The 16,997-nt window shown below is 33.0% G+C and overlaps 1 protein-coding gene across 8 annotated transcripts in view; it reads left to right on the forward strand.

Annotated features, from left to right (window-relative positions):
• Window positions 1-16,997, forward strand: part of MBD5 (methyl-CpG binding domain protein 5) — a 444,593-nt gene that overhangs the window by 166,483 nt on the left and 261,113 nt on the right. For all 8 annotated transcript variants that reach the window (XM_057317495.1, XM_048214234.2, XM_057317496.1 and 5 more), the window contains one exon: window positions 3,965-4,058. The gene's annotated coding sequence lies outside the window, so the exon portion shown is untranslated. The remainder of the gene's footprint in view (window positions 1-3,964; window positions 4,059-16,997) is intronic.

Raw genomic sequence — 16,997 nt, forward strand, 5'->3', positions numbered from 1 at the left:
GTAGCACTAAATGAGGGCTTAGAAATCATCTCTTTGTTAGAAGAGTTGGAAGTGGACCCTCATGGCATTCTCCTTTGAGTGGGAAACCTGATAAACCTTGCGAAAGGGTGGAAGGTGTAAGGCAGAAATTTATATGAAGATACATTAAGTAAGGCTTCCAGAGCTGCTGGAGATTTTAGTTTAATGGACAGTGACTTCCAAAAAATACTGTAGGGCACCTGATTGGCTCAGTCAGTTAAGTGTCTGCCATCAGCTCAGGTTATGATCCCAGGGTCCTGGATCGAGTCGCACATTGGGCTCCCTGCTCCTCGGGAAGCTCGCTTCTTCTGACTTTCTCTCTCTCTCTCTCTCACTCTTTCTCTCTCTCTGTCTTTCATGAGTAAATAAATAAAATCTTTTTTAAAAAATGCTGTAGATAATTGTAGACCGCATGAGTTTGAAATCCAGCTCTGACAGTTATTAACTGTGAAACCTTGGACGAGTTAATCTCTCTGTTCCTCAATTTCCTTATCTGTACAATGGAGATGATAATAGTACTTGTTAGGATTGTTGTAAAAATGAAATTAATTAATGATGGTTAGATTTAGAAATCAATAAATGTTAGCTGTCATTACTGTATTTCAAAGCAAGGAAGAAGTGTTAGCATTTAAAAAAATGTTGCAGACACAGTATTATCTATACGTTTGTATTTTTAGTTATTAAAGAGTAATATGTATACTTTGAATTCTTTTGTGATATGTTGTGTTATTTACAGAGTTATTGGTTCTTATTAAATTATGTAGTTTTTCTAAGGAAAGATTAAACCTGTCCCCTACGACTTCTATGTTAAGTATTTTTAAATAGAGTCTAATTTATTTTTAAATATGTTCATTCTTGTTATTTCAGTTGTTATTATTAACAGCAATACTTGTGCCATTACCCTCAGTTGACTAAAATTGCCTGGGTTATGAGACGTTAAGAGAGTTGGGTATGGTAGCCTCAAAAGAGATAGACAAGTTCTTGTAGCATAGGGAAATTACAATTTTTAAATCATTAATATTTGTAAAGCATACTAAAGAGAAAAGCTGGATGCCTCACTCAATCACTATAAAATGCTATACTCAGTTACTGGGAAGACCAACAAATAAAATCATCACATATTTATTAAATGCTTTCAGGCTAGGGCTTGCTGGGAAATTATAATTTAGTTGAGGGAATAAAACAAACATGCCAAATCTTAATAATAAAAGATAGAAATAAGGGACCATAAGTGAGTACCTGATTAATTACCTAAGTAATTTGCAATAATTAGTGCTGGAAATCAGAAAAGAAAGAAAGCTTTTAGTGTCAGATTGATGGAAATTTCCTTCAAGGAGGAAGCAATATTTGAGCCAAGTTCTGGTTGATGAAGAGATGAGAGATAAACAGCAAAAGGCAGCTGAGGTTAAATAGTAAAAGATCATGAATCTTGCCAGAAGACGTTGTGACTTGATTGCATAGCTAGCTGTAAACCAGAGGCCAACTTGCATCTGATCTGCAGATTTGAGAGGTGGAATAGATCCGTGTTCATGAAGACATTTGTGAAGTCCATGATTGTTTACTAGCTATTAAGCAGCACTAGGTCTGGGAAAAGAATCAACTTTAGTCATAAACTAAAGATTGATGTTAACTTAGAAAAACCTGGTCTTTATCAGCACATGCATGTAGAAAGAACACTTTATTAGAAGCACCTCCATACTAGGTGGGTAAGTGAAAATGAGTATAGTTTTCTTTAAAGGTTTAGTAGTTATTAAGATCACCATCCTTATTATGTAGAGCAGAGACTTGGATATTTACCCCTGCTTATTAGACTTTTCTTTCTCAGAAAGAATCTAAAGAATATGTGCGTATGACTATATTATTTTATTACAAATTATTTCTGGACCAGTTTATAAGAAGTTTCAAAGCTAAAATGTTAACAGCCTATTTCATGTTATTTTTAGTAAGTTAGTGTGTGTGTGTGTGTGTGTGTGTGTGTGTGTGTTGAAGGAAACGACTCAACACTTTTTCTTTAAAAAAATTTTAGCTTTGCTCTTAGAGCAAATGATTCTAGAAGAGCTTTTCCCCCCCTGCTATGTTAGGGCCAAAAAATTTTTAATTCTGAGACATTGAGGGCATGTTTGTGGTTATAGATGTAGTTTTAGGTTAAATTCTCATTACAAAGTATAATCTAATTTTCTCTTTTTTGCCACAGTATTTTGTTGATGACCTATGCAGTTTACTTAGAATAGCACAATTTACAAAATATATTATCCGTAAACATTATTTTAGCTTATCTACATTGATTTATTGCTAAAGTCTTATTTACATTTAAAGTTATTTCTTTTCCTGAGCATCTCAGGATTATCTTTTAAGATTAGAAATATAACCTGGGAATAAAACTCAAGAAGTATTTTTATAAATTCTAATAATGAAGGTCTAGTAGTAGTGTTCATAAATTCTTATAGCACTATTTTATAGGGACTATAGACCTTTTGCATTATAATCACCAGAGATGTTTGTAAAAATAGACAATCCATGGCCTTAGCCTAGTTTCTCTGAGTCAGAATCTCCAGCATGATACCTGGCAGGAATCTACATTTTAAAGTAGTACCTTTGGTCCTTAAGTGCATTGTACTTTGAAATTCACTACAACCACCATTTATGTCATACTTGTTAGTAGTCAGATTAGCAAGTGTTCAGTAGTTTTCATAAATATCTGTAGACAGTATTTTTTGAAGTTATTCTTATTGATCTGTAGAAATTAAATGAAATAATTGCAGTGAGATTGTTTCTTTACCTGAAGAACAGATATCCTTCCTTAGTGGTTTTTAAAAAAAATATGTACACCCTGGCCCCACATCATACCAATTAAATCAGAATATCTAAGAAATATACCAAGTCTCAATATAGTTAAAAGTATCCCAAATGTTTTTAATATGTAGCTGCAACTGAGAAACTACACTAATGAGAGATCTATACTAATGACCAAAAGGAACAATCATGTTGTTTAATCTAGAAATTATTGATGTTTGGCTTGGGAATCCATAGTATTCAAAACCACGTACTAAAGGTATGGCACTATAGCCTCCAAATCCTATTTCCCTAACTGCTTGTCTTAGGTTTCTTTAAAAAATCAAGGAGAGTCAGAATCAAAATCTTTCGGCGAAGAACATTTTCACTGGATAATCCTAATTCTCTGTTAGTGGCAATTTCTCTTAAAAGACCTCTGCAAAGCTTCTCTAGGTTAGTGTACAGTACTGTTTGGGTGGTTTAAGTGATATTTACCTTTTTTATGAGGGCAATAACTAGTTGATCTCTATGATACTGGCATTTATAAGCAACTGAGATGTAATCAAGAATATATTTTTGTAATCAATTTTGAATAAGAAAAATATTTTCTAGGGTAGGGCTATGTTCATGTAGGTCATCAGAATCAATGTATTTAAAATTATATTTCTTTCATTTTTTTACAATGTTTTATTTATTTATTTATTGAGAGGCAAGTGGAGGTGTGGGGGAGAGGGAGAGAGAGAATACCAAGCTTGCTCCACACACAGCGTGGAGCCCAACTTGAGACTCAATCCCACAACTCTGAGTTACAACCAGAGCTGAAATCAAGAATAGGAAGCCCAACCAACTGAGCCATCCAGGTGTACCTGAAATTATATTTCTTAAAAATGCTCGTAGAAACTAGGTAGCCAAATAAAATTAGCACTGTAGAAAGTACAAAATTTTATGACATGAATCAAAATACGTGTTTCATAGAAATTTCTGATTCTTCTAAATGGAAAAATCTCATTACTACTAGTTTATATAAAATATGTCCTATGAGATACACGTCCCCTTGTCCAAACTTACTAAATAAAATCATAAAGAATAATTTTGACATCTGCTTTTATATTTAAAATAAATGAAACAATATTTATATCCTCAAATTAATGATATTTTCTTGTTTCTTTTTTAGATGCTTTTTGAAGAAATCAGTTTCTACCTGTGGGAAGTAGATATTGAAGGTTACATGGTTTACAGACAAGATCTTTAAAATACAGATACTCAAGGTAAGTAATAAAAAGAACCTCATAAATAATCTCATTTAAATGACTAGGATTTCCAGTCTGTACTTTGACTTGCTAAACTGGCTTTATCTCTGGCCCTACCTAAGGAATCTCAAAACCACATTCATTGATATTCAGACACAAATTTGTATGCCCTAGCACTATCTTGACAGGAAGTATCATATTTCATTTATAATAGGCAGTCGATAACATTGCTATATTATTATGGAAGTGTGCAAACCAATTAAGAAGAATGGAGAAGAAATGAAGTAGCTTCCATTAAAACTGTGAGCAGAACTCAGTAGTGTTTAATTTGAAAGAGTAATGAAACGAAAAGTATCCACTGCACTTTCTTCTTAATGTACCGTACTCATTAATCAGTTCCTGAACTACATTAGAAATTTGTTCTTTAACCACTCCAAAACACCTAACATACTTTCAAATACTCACAGTATAACATCTGAATACCAAACCTCTTTTCACTATTTCTCAAGTCCCCAAAGATTTGTCTTGACCCATCATATCCTTTCATTTAGCATGTTCTGCTCATAACAATTTTACTCGTTACAAAATTACTAAGTAAATTTTTGAATATATTTTGGTTAAATTTTGAGCGAGATATGAGGAGTACAAAATGCAAAAAAGGTAACTTAAATAATGTTGTATGTCAGGAGGGTACAATGTAACCTTGGAGAGTATGTGACCAGTAAGTGGGGCACTTTTGTTCAGCTCTAGAATCCTCTCTAGGTGGAAATAAGAGACCTGTAAAATCTGATTTTATGATTTTTTAGAAGAAACAAATACGGATTTTGAAAAGTCTTTATTTTTTAATATCAGCACAAAATTTTGCCTGTGAAAAAAACCTACTTTTGCCAACTGTGTGAACCAAATAAAACAGTTTATAGCCTCTGGTGTGGAAATTTTTTCCCTTTGTTCTATTTTTCTTTATTCTTTTAGAGTGCAAGTACTTTAGAGTCTATTTTTTCTCCTTAATTTGTGGGTAGCAACTTATTGATTTTGCTAGTTTTTTGTGATGAATATTGTCAGAAATGACTTACCTTGAAAGTATAAATGACGTTACTTATTTCTAATTCATTTCTATAATTAAATACAGTAAGTTGGTTACTTGGAACAGCTATTCAGTTGTTTTCTGAATTACAATAATTAGACAATTATTTTTGTAGTTCCTTCATCTCTACAAGCTAAAACCAGATCCTTCCAATTTAAAAAAAAATAGTTATAAGGAATCTTTTTTTTTTTTTTAAAGGACCTTTTGCATAGAGAATAGAGCTAAACATGCTCCTTAGTTCATTGCACACTGTCATCATTGGTCCATGCAAAGTACTGATATTATTTATTTATACATTTTATTTTTGTTTCTAGTCCCATGCTCCTAACCTTGACCCATAGGGAACCATTCTAATATGATAGTCATTATAATAACAACCGAAACACTCTCCTTGGTTTATATGTATTTTCCTAATGTGAGCATTGTTTTATATACATGTGTTTTTAAATATTTTAAACAGGAAATTTCAAAAGAAAAGAATATATTATGAACCTTCATGAGTCTCTTGGTTGGGCTTGTGTTAATTATATCTCCACCCTGCCTCCTCTCCCATTTTATGTATATAAAATTTTATTATGAGTATATGACATTGTGCTGTGTATCTCGTTTTGTTCCTTACTATTTTATTTTTACTTAACCTTATGTGTTTATCATTTACTTATTTGTCATGTTTACACTGCTTCTAACTGCTGCATAGTATTCCATAGTTTGTAGCTACCATGTTTTAACTACCCATATTTCCCAGTAATTGGCACCCAGATTTTCTGTCACAACAAACAGTGCTATGATGAATATTCTCATACTTGTTTTATCATGGAACTTTGCAAGGATTTCTTCGAGATGTATATCCAGGAGCACAATTGCTGGTAATAAGATACGTGTTTATACTTAATTTGACCAAGTCCTGCCAGTTGCTCTGCCATATAATATACTTTGTCCACACCAGCAGTAACCCTCTCATTCCCATCAACCCTTGATATTATTGAGCTTGGTAATATTTTCCATCTCATGTGCATAATTTTATAGCTTATTGTTTTAATTTAAATTCCTCTTATCAGTAATGAGTTTGAATATCTTTTCATATTTTTATTGGCCTTTTGGCTTCCATTTTCTGAAATTGATTGTTCATACTCTTTATTTTTCATATGGGTTCTTGTCTTTTGTTAAATGCTCTTTAAGAGTTTGTTGTATATTCTAGATATTCATTTCCTGTTAGTTTTAGGTATTAAAAAAATATCTGCTTCCATTATTTCAACTTTTTAATTTTATGCATGATGCTCTTTGAGTAGACATCAATATTTTAAATATTTAATTAAAATATTTTCTTGATGTCTATTGTTTGTGTAGAGAAATAGTACCGATTTTTTGAAACTTGGTTTTAACAACATTGCTGAACTCTCTAATTCTTAATAGGTTGCTCTTTTCTCTAGATAGATGATCAAATATCAATTCCAAATAATGAAAGTTTTCTTTCTACCTCTCCCATCCTCATACTTTTACTTTTTTCTTCTTTCTAATACCTTTGATCTAATACCTTTTAAATACCTTTGATCTAATACCTTGGAAGTATGTTAAACAAGAAGTTGTGGCAGTGGGCATCCTTATCTTATGCCCAGTCTTAAAGAGGATGCATCTAGTATCTCACTTCTCGCTGAAGTATAATGCTTGCTGAAAGTTTTTAATATACAACTTTACTAAGTTAAGAAAGTTCTTCTGTCTCAAGCTTGGTATGCAGAAATAGCTATTGAACCCTATAAAATGCTTTTTATGCATCTTTGAAATAATCATATGACATTTCTCCTGTGGTATATTAATGTTGTGAATTATATGAATAGAATTTCTAATATGAAACCATCTCTGCATTTCTAGTTTACATCCTATTTGATCATGGTGTATTATTTTTAACCCATTGTTTTTTGGTTAGCAAATATTTATTTAGGAATTTAGAATCTACATTTTTAAGTGAAATGTGTTGTAGTTGTTTTCCCTTCATTTTCCTTGTCTTATTTTGCAATTAAGATTACATTAGCCTAATAAAATAACATGGGCAGCTTTTACTCTTCTATTTTCTGGAAAAACTTTACAAGATATGAATTTACTATTTCTTTAATGTGTGTGTGTTAGAACGCATTTGAAACTTTCTGGTTCTGAGCAATTTTTTTTTGAGATTTCTTTGAATGCTATTGATGTCTTTAAGTGCTTTTTGATTTTTTCCTCCATTTCTTCCAGTCTCCTCCCATACGTACTGATGACATCTGATGGTCTCCCCACCTGCATGTATAGCCCAGACCCAGTTTCCTTTGACTCAGGAAATACCTAGACAGTCTCAGTGTATACATCTAACTGAGCCATAGAATGGTCACCCCCCGCCTTTTGAACTGACCAGGGATTCAGTGTTTTAATCCTGACCAATGAACTCTGATGTGACCAGTCTTGCTTCACTTAAATTCCCACTGCCACATACCTAAATTAATTCTGTACTCCATTAGTTCTCTACTATCCCACAAACAAAAATTTTGGTTAATAATGCCCTGTATTGACTCATTACATCTCCTAAAAGTTTTGCCATACTTCTGGTTACATGTGTCAAGGTTATGTAAAAGGTAAATATTTTGACAAAAGAATAACTAAGATGCATAAGTTCAGGGAAGGTGTGTGTTGGTAAAAGTCATATGGTCTAATGTCCTTTACAGTAGATACCAAATTGTAGTTAACTCTAGAAGATTTTCACTTTATCTTCAGAATTTGAAACTTTATAGTAACCGTGTATTATTAAAAGAAAAATTAAAGGTATTTCCACTTACAAAAAGATAAAGTAGAGATTATAAGCAAGAATTTCATAGACACATTAACAAGAAACTGTCAGTAAACATATAATAGTTATAATTTTTTATATAGTTGGGTGTTTCTACCATCTTATTTCAGTTTTTTTCACACACTTTGTGTATCTTCTTTTTAATCTTTCCTTACTTAAAAAGTTAAAAATTGAGCTACCCTATGATCCAGCAATTGCACTACTGGGTATTTACCCCAAAGATACAGATGTAGTGAAGAGAAGGGCCATATGCAACCCAATGTTCATAGCAGCATTGTCCACAATAGCTAAATTGTGGAAGGAGCTGAGATGCCCTTCAACGGATGACTGGATTAAGAAGATGTGGTCCAGATATACAATGGAATATTACTCAGCCGTCAGAAAGAATGATTTCACAACATTTACAGCAACATGGGGGACTGGAGGAGATTATGCTAAGTGAAATAAATCAAGCAGAGAAAGGCAATTATCATATGGTTTCACTCATTTATGGAACATAAGAAATTGCAGGAAGATCAGTAGGAGAGGGAAGGGAAGAATGAAGGGGGGGTAAACAGAAGGGGGAATGAACCATGAGAGACTGTGGACTCTGCGAAACAAACTGAGGGCTTCAGAGGGGAGGGGGGTGGGGGATTGGGATAGGCCAGTGATGGGTATTAAGGAGGGCACATATTGCATGGTGCACTGGGTGTTATATGCAAATAATGAATCATGGAACATTGCATCAAAAACTGGGGATGTACGGTATGGTGACTAATATAACAAAATAAAAATTAAAAAAAAAAATAACAACTTAGTATTTATATATCTTCCCTAAAAAGATCTTATACATTCTGACATCCTGTTGTCTCTCTCACCTCCCCCAACTCCATCATGTTGCAACTATCTACTTTAAATAATAAACTATTGCAGTCAATTTTTCTCTTTTTCTTTGCTGCTAGCTATTTTTAAAGACAACAAACTTTACCAAGATATTCTATCAGCATTACTTTATACACCATTGTTTAAATAAATGTAGTATTTTTTTCTCTTTTTTCTTTTAAAAAAATTATTTGAATTCCAGTACAGCTAACATACAGTGTTATATTAGTTTTGGGTGTACAATATAGTAATTCAACAATTCTGTATATTTTCAGCACTCATCATACTCATCAGTATACTCTTAATCCCCTTCATCTATGTTACCCATCGCCCCACCCTCCTCTCCTCTGGTAACCATAAGTTTCTTCTCTATAGCTAAGAGTCTATTTTTCAGTTTGTATCTTTTTTTTTTTCTTTGTTTCTTAAATTACACATATGAGTGAAATTCTATGGTATTTGTCTTTCTCTGACTGATCTCATTCTTTTTATGGCTGAGTAATATGCCATGTGTATATAAACCATATCTTCTTTATCCCTTCATCTGTAGGTGGACACTTGGGCTGCTTCCGTATCTTGGCTATTGTAAATAATGCTGTAATAAACAGAGGGGTGCACATATCTTTTCAAAATAGTGTTTTTGTATTCTTTGGATAAACACCCAGTAGTGGAATTACCGGATCATGGTAATTCTATCTTTAATTTTTTGAGGAACCTGCATACTGTTTTCCACAGTGGCTGTACTAGTTTGCATTCCCATCAAGAGTGCAAGAGGGTTCCTTTTTCTCCACATCCTTGCCAACACTTGTTGTTTCTTGTGTTTTTTATTTTAGCTATTCTGAGAGGTATGAAGTGATATTTCATTGTAGTTTTTACTTGCACTTCCCTGATGATTAAATATGTTGAACATCTTTTCTTGTGTCTCTTAGCCATCTGTATGTCTTCTTTGGGAAATATCTGTTCATGTCTTCTGCCCATTTTTAATTAGATTATTTGGTTTTTGTTTTTGATTTTTATTTTATTTATTTATTTATTTATTGGCATTAGGTTGTATCAGTTCTTTATATGTTTTGGGTTTTAACCCTTCATTAGATATGTCATTTGCAGATATCTTCTCCCATTCAATAGGTTACCTTTTAGTTTTATTGATTGTTTCCTTCACTGAGCAGAAGCTTTTTATTTTGATGCAATCCCAATAGTTTTTTGCTTTTGTTTCCCTTGCCTCCAGTGACTTGTCTAGTAAGAAGTTGCTATGACCAAGGCCAGAGAGGTTGTTGCCTTGCTCTCCTCTAGGATTTTTATGGTTTCAGGTCTCACATTTAGGTTTTTAATTGATTTCAAGTCTAATTTTTTGTGTGGTGTAAGAAAGTGATCCAATTTCAGTCTTTTGCATGTTGCTCTCCTGTTTTCCTAGCACCATTTGTTGAAGAGACTTTTTTCCCATTGCATATTCCTGCCTCCTTTGTTGAAGATTAATTGACCGTATAATTGTGCTTTTATTTCTGGGCTCTCTTTTATTTCTGGGCTCTCTATTCGTTGATCTATGTGTCTGTTTTTGTGCCAGAACCATGATGTTTTGATTACTACAGCTTTGTAGTATATCTTGAAATCTGGGATTGTGATTCTTCCAATTTTGTTCTTTTTCAAGATTGCTTTCACTATCTGGAGTCTTTTGTGGTTCCATAGAAATTTTAGGATTGTTTGTTCTATTCTGCAAAAAATACCTTTGATATTTTGATAGAGATTGCATTAAATTTGTGGTTTATATTCTGTAGTATGGATATTTTAACAATATTTGTTCTTCCATTCCATGAGCATAGAATATCTTTCCCTTTGTTTGTGTTGTCTTCATTTTCTTTCATCAATGTTTTAGAGTTCCCAGAGTACCAGAAGGTCTTTCACCTTCTTGGTTAGGTTTATTACTAGGTATTTTATTATTTTTGGTGCAATTGTAAATGGTACTGTTTTCTTAATTTCTCTTTCTTGTACTTCCTTATTAGTGTATAGAAATTCAGTAGATTTCTGTATGCTGATTTTGCATTCTGTGACCTTATTGAATTCATTTATCAGTTCTGGTGGTTTTTCTATATACAGTGTCATGTCATCTGCAAATAGTGAAAGTTTTACTTCTTCCCTATCAGTTTGGATGCTTTTTATCTCTTTTTGTTTTCTGAATGCTGCGTCTCAGACTTCAACACTATGTTGAATAAAAGTGGTGAAAATAGACATCCTGATCTTAGGGGAAAACTCTGTTTTTCACCATCGAGTATGTTGTTAGCTGTGGGTTTTTCATATATAGCTTTTATTATGTTGTTTATGTTCCTTCAAAACCGACTTTGTTGAGGGTTTTTATCATGAAAAGATATATTTTGTCAAATTCCTTTTCTGCATCTCTTGAAATGATCAAATGGTTTTTAATCCTTTCTCATTGTTTATACATCTTTTAAATACATTTTGCATAATAATAAAAATAAATAAATAAATAAATAAGTACATTCTTCATTTGCTTCTTTAAAAAAAAAGATTATTTATTTGAGAGAGAAAGGGAGAGAGAGAGAGAGAGTGACAGCAGAGGATAGAGGGAGAGGGAAAGAGATTCTCCAGCAGACTCCCTGCTGAGTGCCAGGCTCTATCCCAGGACCCTGAGATCACACCTGAGCCAAAACCAAGAGTCAGACGCTTACCAAACTGCACCACCCAAGTGCCCCCATTTGCTTCTTTCTATTTGAGTATTTCATCAACAGCTGTTTGGTGAGGTCCTGCATGCTTGAAAATATAATATCCTCATATTTGAATGACTACATAGCTGTGTACAAAACTCTAGATTTTGAGTTTCCTTCCATACTTTGAAAATCCATGGTATTTTGTCCTGTTTTCTCTATCATTTCTATAAATACATGCTTTTTAATATTTTTATTTGTTATTAATTTTATTTTGTTATTTATATTACATATATTTTATTTATTTGTTTATTTATTTATTCATTTTCCCTGCATCTCTGTTATTCAGATATTGGTAGTGGCAATCCCCTAATCTTTCTTTTGTATTTTCTATTTCCCTGTTCTTTCCTTAGCCTTAAAGGTTTCCTGAAACTGGTCTTCAACTTCATTAATTTATTCCTCATTTTAATTCTACTTTTTATCAAATCTATATGTTTCAAGTTTTATAGTTTTCATACCTCATAGTTCTGCTTGATTCACAGTTTCTTGTTCTTAGTATATGTTGCTAATATGTTCCCTTATGTAGTTTAGGATGTTTATTACTCTATTTTTAAATTCTTGGGCCATCAAAACTAACATTTTTGCTTTTCTTAGAATCTGTATGGCAATGTTATTTTTCTTTGGAAATAGATGTGCTTCTTCAAATGTCTTGATATTTGGGCCTGTAAGATCATTTCCCCCTGCACTGGCCACTGTTTCTGGCACTACATATGGCGACAGGCCAGCATTCAGTCCTTATCATTCTCAGTGAGCTCAGAGGATGGCAGATAGGTAGAAAAGCCTCAGGCTACGAAGAAATCACAATAATTTATCAAGTCAGCAAAGTGATACCTCAAATCTGAGCTTCACCATCTCCCCTCACTCCCCCATCCCACCAGGAGAAGCAGCACCTAAAGATGATGATTCTAATTCACCAGCTCTATGATTTGATAGGAAGGGCAGGGATATGACTGCCCAAGGTTAGTTAGTCCCACCATGTTTTTCTCAGCTCTTAATTTTTTTTTAATTTAAATTGAATTAGCCAACATATACATCATTAGTTTCAGATATAGAGTTCAGTAATTTATCAGTTATGTATAACACCCAGTGCTCATTATATCATATGCCCTCCTTAATAGCCATCACCCAGTTAGTCCATCCCCCCAACCACCTCCCCTTCAGCAACCCTCAGTTTGTTTCCTATAGTTCAGAGTCTCTTACGGTTTTTCTCCCCCTCAGGGAGTTTACAGATTTCCCTCCCTTCCCCTATGATCCTCTGTGCTATTTCTTATATTCCACATATGAGTGAAACCATATGATAATTGTCTTTCTCTGATTGACTTATTTTGCTCAGCATAATACCCTCCATCCACGTCAGTGTAAATGGTAAGTATTCATCCTTTCTGATGGCTGTTTCTCAGCTCTTTATAAGTACTCTGTTTACTCCTGAGGGCATTTGTATAGTAGTCTGAGCCCCTGCAGATATGGAGGCAGTCAATTTTTGTTTTAAGGCAATGATAGAAAAGAATCAAAAGCAGAACTCTAATAGTTGAGTTCCAGTTTTATCCTCCCACAGCCTATAGACTGCCTCCTGCCCTAAAGCCCTGTGTTCTAAGGCCCAAGCACATTTACTGGTTCACAACAGTCCTCTATGCCACCCTGCCTTCCCTAGGAGTTTTCAAGTTTTCTTATTCTTGGCTTTTTCTGTCTATAATTCCTACTGGAGTAGATGCTTAGAGAGAGATCCAGCTGTTGTTCTAGTCCAAAATCTTGCTGTTCTCTTCCTGGAAGAAACTCTAACAAAAGAAATAACTCTGGAGGAAACTCTAACAAAAGGTTTACATGTGTGTACTGATTTATCCAGGGATCCCATTTCTCAAAATTTTTCCTAAGTGTATTATCAAGAATTAATTGGTGTGCCTGGGTCACTCATTAGTTAAGTATCTGACTCTTGGTTTCAGCTCAAGTCATGGTCTCGGGGTCCTGGGATCGAGCCCTGCACTCAGCGGGTTGTCTATTTGAAATTTTCTCCCTTTCCCTCTGCCCCTCCCCCTGCTGGCTCTCTCTCTTTCTCTCTCTCTCTCAAATAAGTAAATACATGTTTTTAAAAAAGAATTATTTTGTCATGATGCTGAAAACAACTAAAACAGCCAACAAATGTCCAACTAAAATGTCCAACATATATTGATAGAATAAACTATTCTGAGATACTAACTTTTCACTACTTATTTTTGTTTTTAAAAAAAGTGAATGTCTACACTCATGCTCCAAAATGTAATAGAGATTATCTTTTATATAAAATAATGGGCGAATTTATTTTTGCTGTCCTTTTTTATGCTTTCCTAAATTGCTATAATAAGCATATGTTCCTTTTGTACTCCAAATTACTGAATATGTTATATATATATATATATATATATATATATATATATATTAATAAAGCAGAAGCAATCAACTGGAATGTGAATTTAGTTTGCATTTTTCTTCTCTATTTGTTTACTTGATATTTTTTCTGAAAGTTTGAAATTGAGGGGAAGAAGTAAAAAAAAGATTGATTTATATAATTTTCATTGCCTTATCAAAATAAGGAAACTAATTCATCTGAATAATCAGACATTTTTCTTTAGAGCTATGAAGAACAGAGGACATCACAATAACTTGTACTATTTATTTAGAAGGCTTATTTGACCTTTGTGGGCTTGCATAGATAGCCCTTATATGTGGATATTTAGCATTAATTATATATCTCTATTAAAATGCTTTTCAAACTATTTTGCTTCCTGTCTCCAACTCTAACATTCTAAGAAGAAGGTATTGTATCTACTTGATCATGGATCCTCATACATATGGTACATATGTCCTCTGAGCTCACTGGAATGGCATGGACTGAGTGCTGGCCTCTCCCTATATGTAATGCCAGATACAGTAGCCAATCCAGGGGAAAATAGACCAAGAATTGACAGGGATGAAGTAATTAGCATAAAACAGCTAATTGTTTACATTTTCAAGATTTAAAGAAAAATATTAAAATAATGAGGACAGTCATGGAAAATATGTTCTTTAGCTCTAGAAATTCCCGCATATGAAATGAAATATCCACTGAATGGGTTAAGTAATGCATTAGATGCTACAGGTAAAAATATAAACGGACTTTAAAGAAATTTTCCAAACAGCAACAGAGAGTAAGACAAATGAAAATAAATAAATAAATAAATAAATAAATAAATAAATAAATAAATAAAATGAATGACACCTCAGTGTCCTGATACCATGTAGTCTAAGAAAATGTGTAATTGGAGTTCCAGGAGGAAGAAATATTTGAGAAATAATGACCAAACTTTTTCCACATTTCATGAAAAATATAGTTGAACTTCTTGGTTTTGTGAGTTTAATTTCAAACAGGAAAGAAAACCACACCAAGACATCATTTCTGAAAGCCAGTAATAAAAAGAAAAATCATAAAGGCCCAGAAAAAAGACACATTACATACAAAACACAAGAGATAAAAAAATTTACTGACTTCTATACAGAAACAATGAAAATCGGAAAACCCTGGAATGAGATCAGCAGCAAAAGAAAACTGTGAACTTAAAATTACATATCCAGCAAAAAACTCAAAATAATGGCATTTTCAGATAAAACAACAAAGTAATTGGGGGAATTTATTGCCAGCAGACGTTTGTTTTAAGAAATATTAAATAAAGTCTTAAGGCAGAAGAAAAATGGTATTAGATGGAGCACAATTCAACAAAGGAATGAAAAGCCCCAGAAATAGTAAATACATAGGTAAATATAAAAGACTGGTTTTTTCTCATTACAATTTTTTAAAAGATAATTCAAAGTTAAAAATAGAAATACCATATGATCTAATAATTCTACTGTGGGTATTTACCCAAAGTGAATGGAAACATTAATTTGAAAAAAAAAAGTGCACCCCTGTATTTATTGTAGCATTATTTATAATAGCCAAGATATGGAAGCAACCTAAGTGTGCATCCATAAATGAATGGATAAAGATGTGGCACATATATGTTGCAGCTTTAGTCATAAAAAAGAATGAGATCTTGCTATTAGCAACAACATGGATGGACCTAGAGAGTATAATGCTGAGTGAAATGAGTCAGACAGAGAAAGCCAAATACTATATGATTTCACTCATGTGGAATTTAAGAAACAAATGAACAAAGAAAAAAAAGAGATAAACAAAAAACAAGACTCTTAAATACAGAGAACAAACCAGTGGTTGACAGAGGGGAGGTGGGTGGAGGGATGGGTGAAATAGATGATGGGTGAATAGATATATAGAATTATTGAATCATTATATTATACACCTGAAATGAATATAACACTGTTAATTATATGGAAATAAAATATATTTTTTAATCTAAAAAATAATTGCTTAAATAAAAAAAGTAAAAAATATGAAATATTGTGAGGTTTTTGATGTATATAGTGGTTAAAATGTACGATGATGGGGCAAAAAATGGGAGGGAGAATTGAGGTAAAATGTCACAAGATTTTTAATGTTATTTGGGAAGTGATATTAAGTCTATGCTGTGATAAGTTAAAGTTGCATATCTAAACCCTAGAACAACCACTAAAGATATACAGAGGGATGGCTAATAAGTCAATAGAGGAGTATAGTGGGATATTAAAAAATTGAATTTGTTCAAAAGAAGGCAGGAACAGAGGATGAAAGAAGAGATGGGCCAAATAGAAAATAACAAGATGGTAGGTTTATATCCAACTATATAATAATTATATTAAATGTAAACTGTCTAAACACTCCAGTGAATTGGTATATTTTGTTAGATGAATAAAAATCTAGCGAACAATTCTATACCACAAGGGTTGGCAAACATTTCATCAAAGGGTAGATAGTAAATATTTTAGGTTTGAGGACCATACAATTTCTGTTACAACTACCCAATTCTGCTGTTGTAGCCCCCCCAAAACATAGACAAAATGTAAAGTGGTTGTATCTGTGTTTCAATGAAACTTCATTTACCAAAAAAAGTAGCTCTCCCATGGGCCATAATTTGCCAACCCTTAGTATACTGGATAGAGGAAGTACATTTTAAATATAAAGACACGGGTAGATTAAAAGTAAAATGAACCATGCTAACAAAGATCATCAGGAAGTTGAAGTGGCCAAATTAGTATAAGACAAAATAGACATCTAAACAGGAAGAAAGACAACTTTACCATAAATGAAGGGGAAATTTCATACTGATAAAAGACATCAAGACATCAAGAGGACATACTATCATGTGTATATACCTAACAATAGATCTTAAAAATACATGAAGCAAAAACTGGCAAGTGTTGAAAGGAGAAATAAACAAATCCACAGCTATAGTTGGGTGTTTCAACTGTCCTCTTTCAGCAATTCCTAGAACAAGTAGACAAATTAGCAAGTAGAGACCTTGAACAACAGTAAAAACCAATCTGACCTAATTGACATTTATGGAACATATACTTAGTAACAGCAGACTATGAAT

Source organism: Ursus arctos, unplaced genomic scaffold, assembly GCF_023065955.2.
Source record: "Ursus arctos isolate Adak ecotype North America unplaced genomic scaffold, UrsArc2.0 scaffold_1, whole genome shotgun sequence".
NCBI lineage: Eukaryota > Metazoa > Chordata > Mammalia > Carnivora > Ursidae > Ursus > Ursus arctos.